Here is a 13,385-nt window from a genome sequence, read left to right as displayed (position 1 = left end):
ATCAGCACCCAATCAACCCGAGTCACAGGCTTCATACATAGAAAAAGGACAGTAAGAGCTCCAGTGGACAGACTGATTTATTCATTTCTTGTGGGTCACTAATGAATTAATTTGTCTTCAGATCTTCATTAATGCATTAATATTCATGATTAAATTCAGCAAATACTATCAATGTTATTATGATAGATCATTAGGTGCCTCTAACTGAGAAAAAGTTGTGGAACATTTCTTGTTTCTCAGGGCACCAGTGGTTTACTAATGATGTAACACAGAAACAAAAATAAATAATATTCAAGATGTATTTATAAACTGTGCAAGATACAGGCTTTCAGTGAGGGCTGGTGGAATGGCTGGGTCAGAGGTGGATGGGAAAAAATAAAATAATTATAAAGGATTTGATGTTTGAGATTATTTTTGAAGCAACAGGCAGCCTTTTTGGTGCGAGGAGATGGGTGCATTATTGAGTTGGCAGAAATGGCATGAGTAAAGACAGGGAGGTAAGATGATAGGAAATGGAGAAGCGAAGTTTCAGAATAGTAAGCCTTAAACAGGTTGCGTGTGAAGAAAACTGCCCTTTAATGGGTCCTAAATGCCAGTGGTTAGAATTCTACTTAGAAAGAAGTGGAATGCATCTGGGTGTTGTGCATATAGTAAAGGACCGAGCTACATTGTGCCAGAAGTAATGGAAAGAAAGACACAAGTTGCTGGCACGCTGACTACGTGGAATCCATTGTATTTGGCAACCATTTATATAACCAGGATGAGGGAGACTGGCATTAAGGATGACTCCAAAGTCTTGAGGCTGTGTGTCTCTGGAATATTGATTATTTTATTAACAGAAATTGAGAAGTCAGAAGAGGGAGCTATTTGTGGAGAGAAAATACAGGAATTGGATGAGAGGGGCTTCAGGTGTACATTGTTTCCATGGCCTGAGGAGGAAAATGTCTCATCTGATGATTAAACGTGGTATATGTGTAGATGTATTTGCAAGTCATTCATTATAATTGGTATGTGAAGTTCTTTACTGAGTTTCTTAGATTTAGAGTCAATATGCAAAAACCTGTATTATGCAAGATGGGAGACCAATTACATTTTAATCTTGGTAAACTAAAAACAGTTCAAAGAGTTGAGATCACAATGTAATTTCTGATTGATTCTTCTGAGACAATAGTGGGTGGTTCTACCTCTTGTGTTGTCATGCAAATGGAGTGAAAGGCCTGAACTGTTTTCCAGAAGTTTCCCTCCTCTCCCCACAAGGACAGAGGAAAATATTGTCCGGCTAGATGCTGTGTAAATAAACAACTGCCTACCTTTTTTGCCTTAGATGTTAAAACATGTTTAGGAAGATGTATAAAAATAGCTCTTCACTTTTGCTTTTTGTTCTTTGGTTCATACCAGATATTTTACCCGCTTATGTCTTTTTAAACATATTTATGTACCAGTGTTCTTTTCAAATGATAATATGCAATTCTGTAATTTTTATAAGCCGCTAGAATTAGTGAAAATATTTAATATTTTAATATTTAATATTTAAAAATATTAATATTTAATGGGTGATACAAAGACAGAACTCATAAGTTTTTCCTGTGCCACAATTAATAATATTAATAATTATTTAATAATAATCAATTATTGAACAATAAGTCACACAAAATCTGTGGCATGATCTAGTCTGATATTGTATTTGTATTTTATAAGGTTTATATTTGATGTATTTTCTAAATATTTTAGATAGGTATAAAGATTTTATTTATTCCCTTTAGATTCATTAAAAAAACAAAATGATTTGTGACACAACTCAATGAATGATTTTTATAACATACACACTTAAAACCAACCAAAGCCAGTTCTGCCTAATAATTTCAGCTTCCTTCGACTGAGGACCATGAAACTCGGCTAACATAATGGTTTAACAGATTCCTAAATGCTTTACTACAGTGAGTGTCCCAGAGTACTTACCTTACTTCTCATGGAGGTTTCAGTTGTAGTCAAAGCCATCATTAAACATTTATTTAGTATTTCTTTGGCATATTTAGTACTGTGGCATATTTAAAAACTTGGACAGGATGACATGCAGTAGACAAAAGTAAATTAGGAACAGTTGGAATGTTTAATATGTGCTGGGAGCTCTGTTAGAACTATTTTCTCAGTATCACATCATGTTTGCTCCTCAATAACTTCTGTATCACTTTGTTATCATCTCACTACTGAAACTGGTCTTGCAGAGGTCATGAATTAGCTCGTTTGCACAAAATCTACTTGCCTCTTTTTAGTACTTTTGCTGTCTCTCAGGATCATTTGACAGGTGGGTGTTCCCTTCTCAGAACTGTTCTTTTCACTCTCCCAACCAACTTCTTTCCTCCTGTGCTGCTGCTTTGCAGTTTCTTCTGCAGGTTTCTCTACTTTCTCTGTCTCCCCTGTGGATGCTCTGAGGAGTTGAGTCTGAGGCATCCTTCTCTGGCTGTCTCCTGGATCATTGTATCCAGTTCATGACTTCATTGACAAGTACTGAAATACTGATGGTTGTCATAGCTAGTATCCCCCCAACAGGGGATACTCCTCACAGGTTCCAGGTCTCTCTTCACCGTACCGGACCCTCTTGTGTGATTTCTGCACATTTCCACTTGGAATGTAAACAGAAGCTCTAAGTTTGACATGCCCCAGATCCTAAACAAAACACATCTTTCCTTCCCTACCAGATTTGCATCTCTTTCTGTGTTCTCTATATTAGTAAACTTCACAATTATTCTCCATTGCCAGAACTAGAAACTGAGGAATTGTCCATGATTTATCTTGACTGCTATCTGTTTTCTCAACTCAGTTTTTAAATCCTGCCAGTGCTTTCTCCTTAATACTTCTCCAGCATGTTCACCATTCTTTTTTTCTTTAAAGATTTTATTTATTTACTTGAGAGAGAGAGAGGGAGCGGGGAGGAGTAGAGGGAGAGGCAGAGAATCGCAAGCAGATTCTGCGCTGAGTACAGGTCCATCCCAGGACCCTGAAATCATAATCTGAGCCAAAATCAGGAGTCGGGAGCTTGACCAACTGAGCTTCCCAGGCGCTCCAAGTATGTTCACCGTTCTTTATTTTGATTACTACAGCCTTAGTTTAGGACCTGAATCACTGTAAGATCTCTTAACTGGTCTCTCTGCAACTGGTTTTGCTCCTTCTATTCCAGGCTCTGTTTATAGTCAAAGTGACTTTTTCAAAATTCATTTTTTAAATGGTTCCTCAGAATAAAGTACAAAATCCTTAGTATGGTATATGAGACTCTTGAATATATGGTACTGCTTAAATCCTCAGATCTTATATTTCATCACATGTTTTGTGATGAATTCCCAATGGTCTTTAAAACCTAGCTGAAGCTTCCATAGAATGCAGCTCTGCCCTTTGCTCTGTTCTTCTAGGTGAGCCCTGTTACTTCTTTGTGTTCCTTGGCCCACTGCATTGAACTCCAAGGCAATGCATTGCAATAATTTGTTTTCTCATTCTTTGTTATTTTACTTTAAATATTTATGGATAAGGAGCTGTGATATTTTTCCATATATACTTTTAAGGTTACTCCTAAGTATTTAGCATCTAGCTAGCATACAGTGGGAATGCTGAAGTAATTAATGAGTAACCAAACCAAGATCAATAAAACCTACATTCTACTCTCAAGTGGGTCACTGTTTGGTGAGAAGATTTACAAGTACCAATAATTTTAAAAAGCCATCAACAAACAATAACAATATGGTATAGTATGAGCTATTAAAATTCATGTTTTCAAGTAGGAAGTGATTAAATGGTAGTATCTCAAGGGACTGTCTCTTGAGGATATATAATAGAATTACAGAGAAGTTTTCATGGCATTTAATTGTGTTTCTTTGAAATGAAGTCTTACTGTAACACTTAAGGCACTCAGAGTACTTTAAAAAACATTTTTATTGACTCTTTAAAACTTTACCCTGTCTTTTGTTTTGTCAGTTTTATGAGGACTCAACAAAAGTGAGGCAGGATGTATTAAATTTCTGGACATCTATTTGGCTAGCAAGGAGGCATAAGGATCATTGCATATATTTTTCTTTCCCTTCCGAAAGTACTGCAGTTTCTATTATCTAATAGGATTTCACATGAATTCTGGCCCCTGCTTTATGCTTCATAATTAATTCACTAATTACCAGAAATATAATGATTTTTTCTCTAAAACAATTTAAGAGGATTTAATATGTTTTTTAATAACTCGGGCCTATTACTTTTATGAACACTCAGATTTTAAAAGCCATTGTGACATAATTTTCCTTATAATAATGGAGCAAAATATTGTTGAAAAAAATTAGTGATGCTTCTGACTTTGAATGTTAAAAATGACTGCATATCAGAGACTTTTATATTGCTTGGAAGAGTCAACACTATGAATATTAACTCTGTGATTACAAGGGCAGGTTCTATTTAATTTGTGTTCGAATCATGTTTCTTGGGGTTCTAGGATACTGAAGGTTGTCTAAAGAGCTCTATGGGGAAGCTGAGGAGTAGCTGGATAGGCTGTTGGGGAAGCTCTGCAGCCCTTTCTTGCATCTTCCACACTTCTCTCACATCAGCTGCTTTCATCTGTTAACTGTTGGAGTATTTTTGAAAGGATATTATTTAAGGGGGAAGGTATTTCTTTTTTTTTTAAGATTTTATTTATTTATTCATGAGAGACACAGAGAGAGAGAGAGAGAGGCAGAGACACAGGGAGAGGGAAAAGCAGGCTCCATGCAGGGAGCCTGATGCAGGACTTGATCCCGGGACTCCAGGATCATGTCCTGAGCCAAAGGCAGATACTCAACCACTGAACCACCCAGGCATCCCAAGGGGGAAGATCTTTCTAAACTACCTTGAAAACCATTGGTTCATTTGAAGCAGATATTCAAGGAAGTCATCTTGTTGACAATTGAGAAAACCCACGAAAATAGAAAATGTATGACATTTCTTTCAATAACTGCTCTTTCCATGGGTTACTTACGGTGACATCCTCAAAGGCATTGGGGGAGGGCTGTACATATAAAAGTGCTGGACAAGCAGAGTGTTCTCTCTCATCTGTTTTCCATCAAAGACTTCCAGTTACCACATGGTATTTCCATTGTGTGGTCATTAGAACCTGTGAATTGGGGCCTGACTTGGGCTGGGGGGAGGGTGAGGTGGAAATTTGGGGGATGGTGGGAAACAGAATTGTAATGCTTCTTAAGAGCAGGGAAAAGGTTGCTGATCTTGCCAGTGTCATGGTGTTCGCATCATAATGCTAAGTACTTTCATGCCAGGAAACTGAAGGATCAGGTCAGAGTTTTATAGATTTTGGCCAAAGTCTGTTCCAAGGGAAAAGTAAATGTTTAAAGGTGTTGACCGTTGACCTAACTTACTCTTTCATTCTTTTGGTCCCTATTTCTCTCCCCTGCCCCAAATAGGGTTATCCTAGGTGCGAAATCCAGGTCACTACCATAGTAACCACACAAACAGAGTACAAAGGAGTGCTATTTGCTTGATTTTGTGGTAGTGGAAAGAAAACTGCCCATGAAGATACTTATAGGTGGCATAGACAATGGTACAAAAACATGTCTGTAAGAGATGGGTTGGAATGGACTTTGCCCATAAAACAATGTGTGTCATAAAGAAGCAGAACCTAGGGAGTAACTGCATCTTTTTAAACGCTTTAAAAAGTTGGCAGTGTTGATTCAAAATGCTGTTTTAAAAACTTTCAAAATGACATTTTTGGGGGAAACTGTAACTGTCAATTTGAAGGATGGGATTCTTTTCAGCAGAGCTTATAAAAATATCCATTGCCATATGTGAAGCAGGTTAGGGCAGTTTATCATAAATAGATGAGTTTGTCAAATGCATACATACACACCCTGTTTTTGGCCTCAGAGGAGAAATTCCAGGGCCATCAATAAAGAAATATGGTGTATTTTCACAACACATTCTGTAGATTAGTAGACATTTTATTAATACTCATATTAGAAGAAAACAGTTTAAAAACAGATTAAATAGATCTAGGGCAAAAAGAGTTTTGGAGGTTATCATGATTTGCTGGAGTTGGTTAGGGTTGGGGGGGGTCTTAGCAACTGGCTGATGGGAGCATCACTCACAAGGGTCTGACTCATCCTTTCTTCTGCTGGTCATTATACAAGGAGCATTACCTCCAATAGTGAAAACCTCATTTGGCTCAAACTATTATAGTAGCTACAAAAAGCTTAATTTCTAGCTACAAAAGCTTAATTTCTAGTTGGAAAAGCAGTATGTGTTCACAATTATTTTTTTAAAGATTTTGTTTATTTATTCATGAGACACACAGAGCAAATCAGAGACATAGGCAGAGGAAGAAGTAGGCTCTCCATGGGGAGCCTGACGCGAGACTTGATCCCAGGACCTGGGGATCATGACCTGAGCTGAAGACAGATGCTCAACCACTGAGCCACCCAGGCATCCCATAATGGTGTTTAGTTCTTTAATCCAAAAATAACCTCTGTGGACACTTTGGTGTATATCTTTTCTTTTTTTTGTATGATAGACAAATTTATATAAAAAATGTGTTTATGATATATTTTTATATAATGCATACACACATATAAATTGTAATCAAACTATTCAATAGTTTTATAACTGCATTTTTATTTCATCCATTTAACAATTCTTCATTGTGTGCCTGACAAAATCTAGGAATTTTCTATCCTGTTATATATGCCTTGAAAGCGTGACATTTAATGACGTAATATTCCATTACATCATAACTTATTTAACTATCTCCTTATTGGACGTTTATGTTGTTGCCATTTTTTGCTATTATAATTAATATTAAATCGTTAGCTTTTTACCTCTGTTTCTTTCTCCTTTTTTTAAAGATTTTATTTCTTTATGAGAGACATAGAGAGGCAGAGACATAGGCAGAGAGAGAAGCAGGTTCTGTGCAGGAAGCCCGATGTGGGACTTGGATCCCAGGATTTCAGAATCAAATCCTGAGCCGAAGGCAGATGTTCAACTACTGAGCCACCTAGGCATCCCTACCTCTCTATTTATTTTCTGTTTTGGTGTATCTGATTATTTACTGAAGAAAAAGTCCAAGAAACATAATTGTATTTTAATATTCCTCAATTTAGGGGTGCATAGGTGGCTTAGTTGGTTAGGTCATGGGATCGAGTCCCACTTATCCCTCCCTCTCTGCCTCTGCCCTTCCCCTTGCTCATATTCTCTTCTATCTCAAATAAATAAATAAAATCTTTTTAAAAAATTCCTCAATTCAGTGGCACTGTGTTTGGGGGAAAATAGTGATGAACTTAAGTTTGTATAGAGCCCAAACAATAGGATATTCAGGAGAACCCGTAAGACATAGTCACTGTGATTGCCTTTTCATGAATCTGGCATTCTGGGTGAATTTTAAATGGCCTAGACTTTGATGTCACTTCAGTGTAGGTATATCAAGGTTCTAACCTCGTGCAGTTGCCAATGTGTAGGACACATTGTTATGACAGATAATATCGTTGTAAACTAAGTTATTCATTTCTCATTACTGTTCTTAGAGATATCTGAGACAAGCTCAACACCTGATACATATGCCTAAAACAGCTTTCAGAGCCTCAGATCTTACACATTTCTGGGTCATTGATGCTATAAAAACATTCCACTGTGCCATGACCCTACTGAACAAAAGAAAAAGAAAAATTTCAGAGAAAAGGAAATTCCTACACAGTACATAGGGATTCTGTTGGTCTGTTCAAAATCCATGATGAATGGATTTTGCTTTTACCGAATTTAAAACTCCATATGATATGTGACCCTTTTAAATGCACCTTGCAGTAGCTAATGGTTATGAGGTAAAGAAAACCGTAGTTTTCCTTCTTTTCTCACCCCCTCCTTTTCCATATGTGTGCCCATGCACACGCGTGGTTCTGTGTGTTTTCAAATATGGGATTTGGCTCATTTAAATCATTTGTAGCATCCACACGTATTTATTCGTGTTTAATCTTCCCGTGAAATGCTCTGGAGATTCGTCATATGAAATCATTGGTTTCTCTTTAGTGCTAAGTCATAGCAAATTATCATCTTTGTAGGTTGATTTTGTAGAGTGTTAAATGCTATTTAAGTTTCCCTAGATATGAAGCCATTTATTTTTCTCCTAATCACTTAAAATAGCAAGAACTAATCAACTAGAGTTTTTCTCCTTTTTATGAATACACCAATCTACTCCTGACTCACGTGCATGTTTCTGCCTTTAGGTCAGTGGGAACTTTTCCCAGCGTGTTTTCTTTTTCCCTTTCATTCCTAATTTCTCTCAGGAACAAATGGCCGCATAGTTAGGCATTAGAAACTTGTTGGTGAAGGTGCTAACCTAAACATTAGTGCCAGGATCCGACGGAGACTTAATAGACTAATTAATTTGTCTCCTGCACCCCTGACCTGGGAATTATGCACAATGGGCTATACTTATGGAATCACGAGTCTGGATCCAAAGTAGAGAAAATGCAAGTTTTGTGTGCTTTATACGTCAACATGCAATTAGTACAGGGTTCTTTTAGAAAATACATTTTGAAAATGGAACATTATTCTATTTATTGCATGTTTTGCAAATAGGATATTGCAAGATTCTGCATACCTTTTTGTTCAGTTTTTTTCTTTCACATTTTATAGTAGTACTAAACAAAACCTCACAATTATTTGATCCAAATATGCTGCTGACCTTCAGAGGAGCCCGATTATATATAGAAGACCATAGTTTCTGTATCATCTATTCTAATGTAGTATGTTCTCATAACAACCACAGTGACTCTTAGAAGAAAATATGAACTTGAAGCTTGAATGACATTTTAAGGGGTGTTTGCATTATGAATTCCTGACTATGGTAGTCATTCCCCTTTCAGTAAGAAGATTAGTTTTATTTCCTGTTATATTTCTTTTCATGCTTCTCCTTCATTTTAAGGACAATTTAAATATATTTCAAGAGCAGTTAACATTTGACTATCAGTGAATTCATGGCACTGGATGGAAGCTGAATTGAGTCGGTTCATATTTGCTCGTCAGGGTATGGATTATGCATCTCTCTGGATCTTGTGAGCTCACAGAGGTACCAAATAAACTCTTTCCTGTTAGGATTGTATTTAGAACAGAGTTTTAATATTTTGGCAGTTTGTGGCTTTGAAAGCATTCACCGGACCACCAAATGTCAGTTGAGCACATGGCAGGCGGTCTTCTGGGCACTGCTGATGAATTGGTGAATGAGACTGAGGACTTCTGGCTTTGCTGAGGCTTCTAGTCCAGTAGCAGAAGTTATACACAAGGCAAACACAAACGATAATAAGGAGACAAGGCTCCTTGTTATGCACACAGTAGAACAGGGTGAGAGGATAGAGAACCAGTGGAATGCGTGTGAGATGCAATATTAGCCAGAGTATTTAGAGAATGGCCTTCAGGGAGGCTGTCTTAACAGCTGAGCACTAAATGGTGAGATGGCAGCCTGTGGGTAGATGCTGTTCTCATTCACTTATTGGCAGTCATTACCCTGAAGGGGAATGCAAGATTTCTTACTCTTCTCAGTATAGGCATAATGTGTGGACACAGCAGATCCTCAGAGGATATTACCAGGATGAACAAAATAAATGGATATTGGCATATGATTTAAGAGGAAAATGCATTCCCCTTCTAAGGCTATGTTGCTTCTAGTAGTGGAGTGAAAGATTTAGGTTTTATGTGCTTTTTTCTGTTGTTAAAATGTAATGTGAGCCTCACATGTTGCATTTTTTTTTCTTGTATATATTTATTCTTTTATTTTACAAATACCAAAGTGGTCAAGTGAGTGAATGTATCTGAAGTGGATAAATCAAATCCACTTGTCTAAATCATCAAAAGCATTGTATGCTACAAATATCAAAAATATTTGTAAAAAAATACAAATTGTATTTTTTGTACAAGTATGTACAAAAAATGTACATACTACATTGTATGATAAATATGCAGCATATTTATCTGATTGGTATTCTAAAGCAAGTCAGATTTGCCATGATAGTATACCTCATAGAAATTAAATCATTGATATTAAGGGAAAAAGCCATGAAATTATTTTGTGTGTCAAGTTACATTGAGGCAATTCACCATATGTCTAACCAGGTCACATAAAGGTTAGTTGAAGTGTTAAAGCAGTAATTTGAATTCCTGGAGGGGGTGGAGGGGGCAGTGCTAGTGAAGGCATGAAGTCAAATGGCATAGAGGCCAAATAGAAAGAACTGAATGCAGACTTTATTTAATTCCTTCAAGTGAATTTTATTTGTACCCATTTTCAAAAGAAAACCCGATGAACAGGTATGTTTACAGCCCCTTCACTTTGACAGGTTGGGGGTGGGCAGGGGAGATGGAATTCTGTTATCTCTGAACACATAGTGTTTGAAAGACATTCCAAGATCAGTAGGTAGATAAACATGGTTTCCAGTTTAGGTTTTAAAATATTAATCATGACCTGTTTCTTCTTGTTTATACATTGAGAACTGCAGTTTTAAAGATAGAAGAAATATTTAATTTATTCCTGAACTAAGAATGGATTTGACTTTCAGTAAAGATTCATATTAAGTGAGTGTTGATGTCACTCAGTCCTGTTGTTGGTCTTTGTCTCTTCTCATTCAGTTTGTTTTCATCTATACCTATGCTTTCAATTGTCATGATTCCACTGTCTACATCCCTTAGCTCATATCCTCATCATTCCCCAGTTACAGTCTAAAATAGCTTCCTAACATCTGTCCATTTTTTTTCTGCTTTCCAGGCTATCATTTCATTAGTGGAAGGGATATCCGATCCTACCATTCTCTCTTCAATATCCCCCAGTACCTCCAGGATTATGTCCTGTGGCTTATTGGGCCCTTCAGACGTCATCAAGTTCTTGCCTGCCATCCAGATTTGTCACCAGTCACTACCCTTTCTCCCCCCACACTTATGGCCTATGACTTTTGTATAGCTCCTCAGTTCATCTACTTGCTCATTCATTTAGGAATCCATTCCTTTGTACTTGCCATTCCCTCATTCGTGAATGCCATTCCTACTTCTTCTCTTGTTTGATAGGCAAATTTGTGTCTATCTTTGTGATTCTATTTAAAGGAAGTATTTCTTTTTCTGTGATACTTTCCCTGGCAGAGTTAGGTACTTCCTTTCTGTTCTTCCATAATGCTTCGACTGCATCTCTGGTTTGAGTCTCAGTTTACACCTAAAATGTTATTATGACTCTCTTGTAATGCTCTGTAAACCTATCATACACAGGTAATGTCTTCTGTTTTCCTGTTATCCCCAGCCCTCAGCACATTAACTGGTAGAAATTAAATTGTCATGAATAAGTTGATACCTGTTCAGTGTTTTAGCACTATGCTATTTATAGTAGGAAACAATTATAAAAATATGCTTAGTTCCTGTCCTCAGGTTGTAGTTTTATTTGGTGGACAAAGACTTAATAAATACATTAAAGAATTAGGGAACACAAGATAAAGCATAGTATACAAATGAATTACTTACATTTTTAAAGTTTCATATTTACATTTACACATACACACATACAAATCATGGGTGGGCAAAGGGCAAAATGGAGTTTAAGTTACAAGGTAGGCTTCGTGAACCAGATGAATTTCACAGGGCAGTGAGTGAGCTAAGGCTTGAAATGACACCATGGTCTGAGGCATGAGCAGTGTTGTGGCTATTGGATTGGTGAGTCCTACTCCTGTCCATGTTTTGCCTTTTTTTTTTTTTTTAAGAAGTCTTTAATTTATATAGGTTTAGTATAAAGGCAGATGATAATTTTTGTTTATAAAGGGCCAAATATCAAATAGAAATGAGAACAAGGAATGAAAGCTGAGATGGATACTGGGTATGTGTTAGAAAGAGACAAATCCATACACAGTGACATCTACACTGAATAATTAAATCTTAAGTACAGATGCCCTTGTATAAAGTGAGATGATTGATGGTTAGAAGAATCTTACTATGAGAGTAAGAGAAGACCTCTCTTTGGCCTTGAAACAGTAGCTGTAAACAGTATGTATTGGGATCAAAGATAGCATGGCTAATATACCATTCACCCTCATGAGGGAAATGAAAAGAAAATCAGAAATAAAAACAAAACCAAACAAACCCAGATTCATTAGCTTTCAGATCAACAATAAGAAAAGATTTAGGGGATCCCCGGGTGTTTCAGTGATTTAGTGCCTGTCTTCGGCCCCGGGTGTGATCCTGGAGTACCGGGATCGAGTCCCACGTCGGGCTCCCTGTATGGAGCCTGCTTCTCCCTCTGCCTTTGCTTTTCTCTCTCTCAATCTCTCTCTCGAATAAATAAATAAAATCTTTTTTTAAAAAAAGAAAAGATTTAAATTGAATTGGACAGTACCATTTGATAGAAGAGAAAAAGCAGTGGGAATGTGCAGAAGCATTTAATTGGTATGTCGACAGAGGCCGAGATCCATAGCTAAAATATGCAGCTCTATATTTCTCCCTTGCATATCAGTTCCCTACGTTCACTGAAGATAATTCTGACCTCTTCTAGGATAGGTGAGGCAGAAAGAGAACGTAGGGAACTAATAGTCATGTCAGTCCCCTCAGGTCTTGAGATCCCGAGCTGGTTAGCTTTTCTGAACTTTCCATAGTCATTTTATGTGTGTTCTACAGATGATGTCCAGAGTTTTTAGCTGTAATAGCAGGAGACATAGGAAGAAATACTTATATTCCATCTTGGTCCAAAATCACTTAGCTTTTTAAAAGTCCCTATCGGGTCCTTAGAATTTACGCTTGGAGCATGGGGAGTTGATAGCTTTTCAAATTCAGGGAGATAATAGCTTCAAAATACTGTAGATTCTGAGACACCAAAGAAAATAATGGTAATAGTCACTACATTTTTCATGTACCAAACCCTCTTTAAAAGGATGTTATAATTTCAGCAGTACTCAGTTTCTGTGACAACCCTCTGTAGAAAGAAACCAGTGCAAAGAAAGGTTAGTGAGCTTTGCCCAAGACCCCAGACACCTGATTCTATAATCCGAACCTTCAGTCACTCACTGTGTCCCTTCTGCCACTTGACAAATACAATGTTTTTTAGGGCTTTGATATTGCACATTGGGAATCAGCAACTTTTCAGCATTTCAAGGAAAGGAAATTGGTAATGGATCTGAATGTTTGAAGTGATAGATCCTTAAGAGAATTCAGTATGTGAGCCAAAAAGAGCTACAACTAGAAATCTAAATTTTTCCCACATTGGTTTTTTTGTTTGTTTGTTTGTTTTTTACTCTAGAATTAATTTTACAGCTTCTGTAATTACAGAGTAACCCAACACCAGGGTAATAACTAAACTCTTCTAAATCTAATAGTTCTTGACATTATGGTGGACTGTGATGTTATTAGGTTGTCATGAA

At 37.0% G+C, this 13,385-nt stretch overlaps 1 long non-coding RNA gene across 2 annotated transcripts in view; it reads right to left on the bottom strand.

Moving 5' to 3' along the window:
- LOC111093604 overlaps window positions 1-5,233 on the bottom strand; it is an 81,300-nt gene extending 76,067 nt beyond the window's left edge. Inside the window, exon 1 of one of the 2 annotated variants that reach the window (XR_005382840.1) lies at window positions 4,988-5,233. This is a non-coding gene — a long non-coding RNA (uncharacterized LOC111093604). The remainder of the gene's footprint in view (window positions 1-4,987) is intronic. The other variant, XR_005382839.1, reaches the window with a different exon arrangement.
- Between the last annotated feature and the right edge of the window lie 8,152 nt (window positions 5,234-13,385).

Source organism: Canis lupus, chromosome 32 (assembly GCF_011100685.1).
Source record: "Canis lupus familiaris isolate Mischka breed German Shepherd chromosome 32, alternate assembly UU_Cfam_GSD_1.0, whole genome shotgun sequence".
Lineage (NCBI taxonomy): Eukaryota > Metazoa > Chordata > Mammalia > Carnivora > Canidae > Canis > Canis lupus.
The sequence above is the reverse complement of the archived record's forward strand: the minus strand, read 5'-3'. Positions and strand labels throughout refer to the sequence as shown.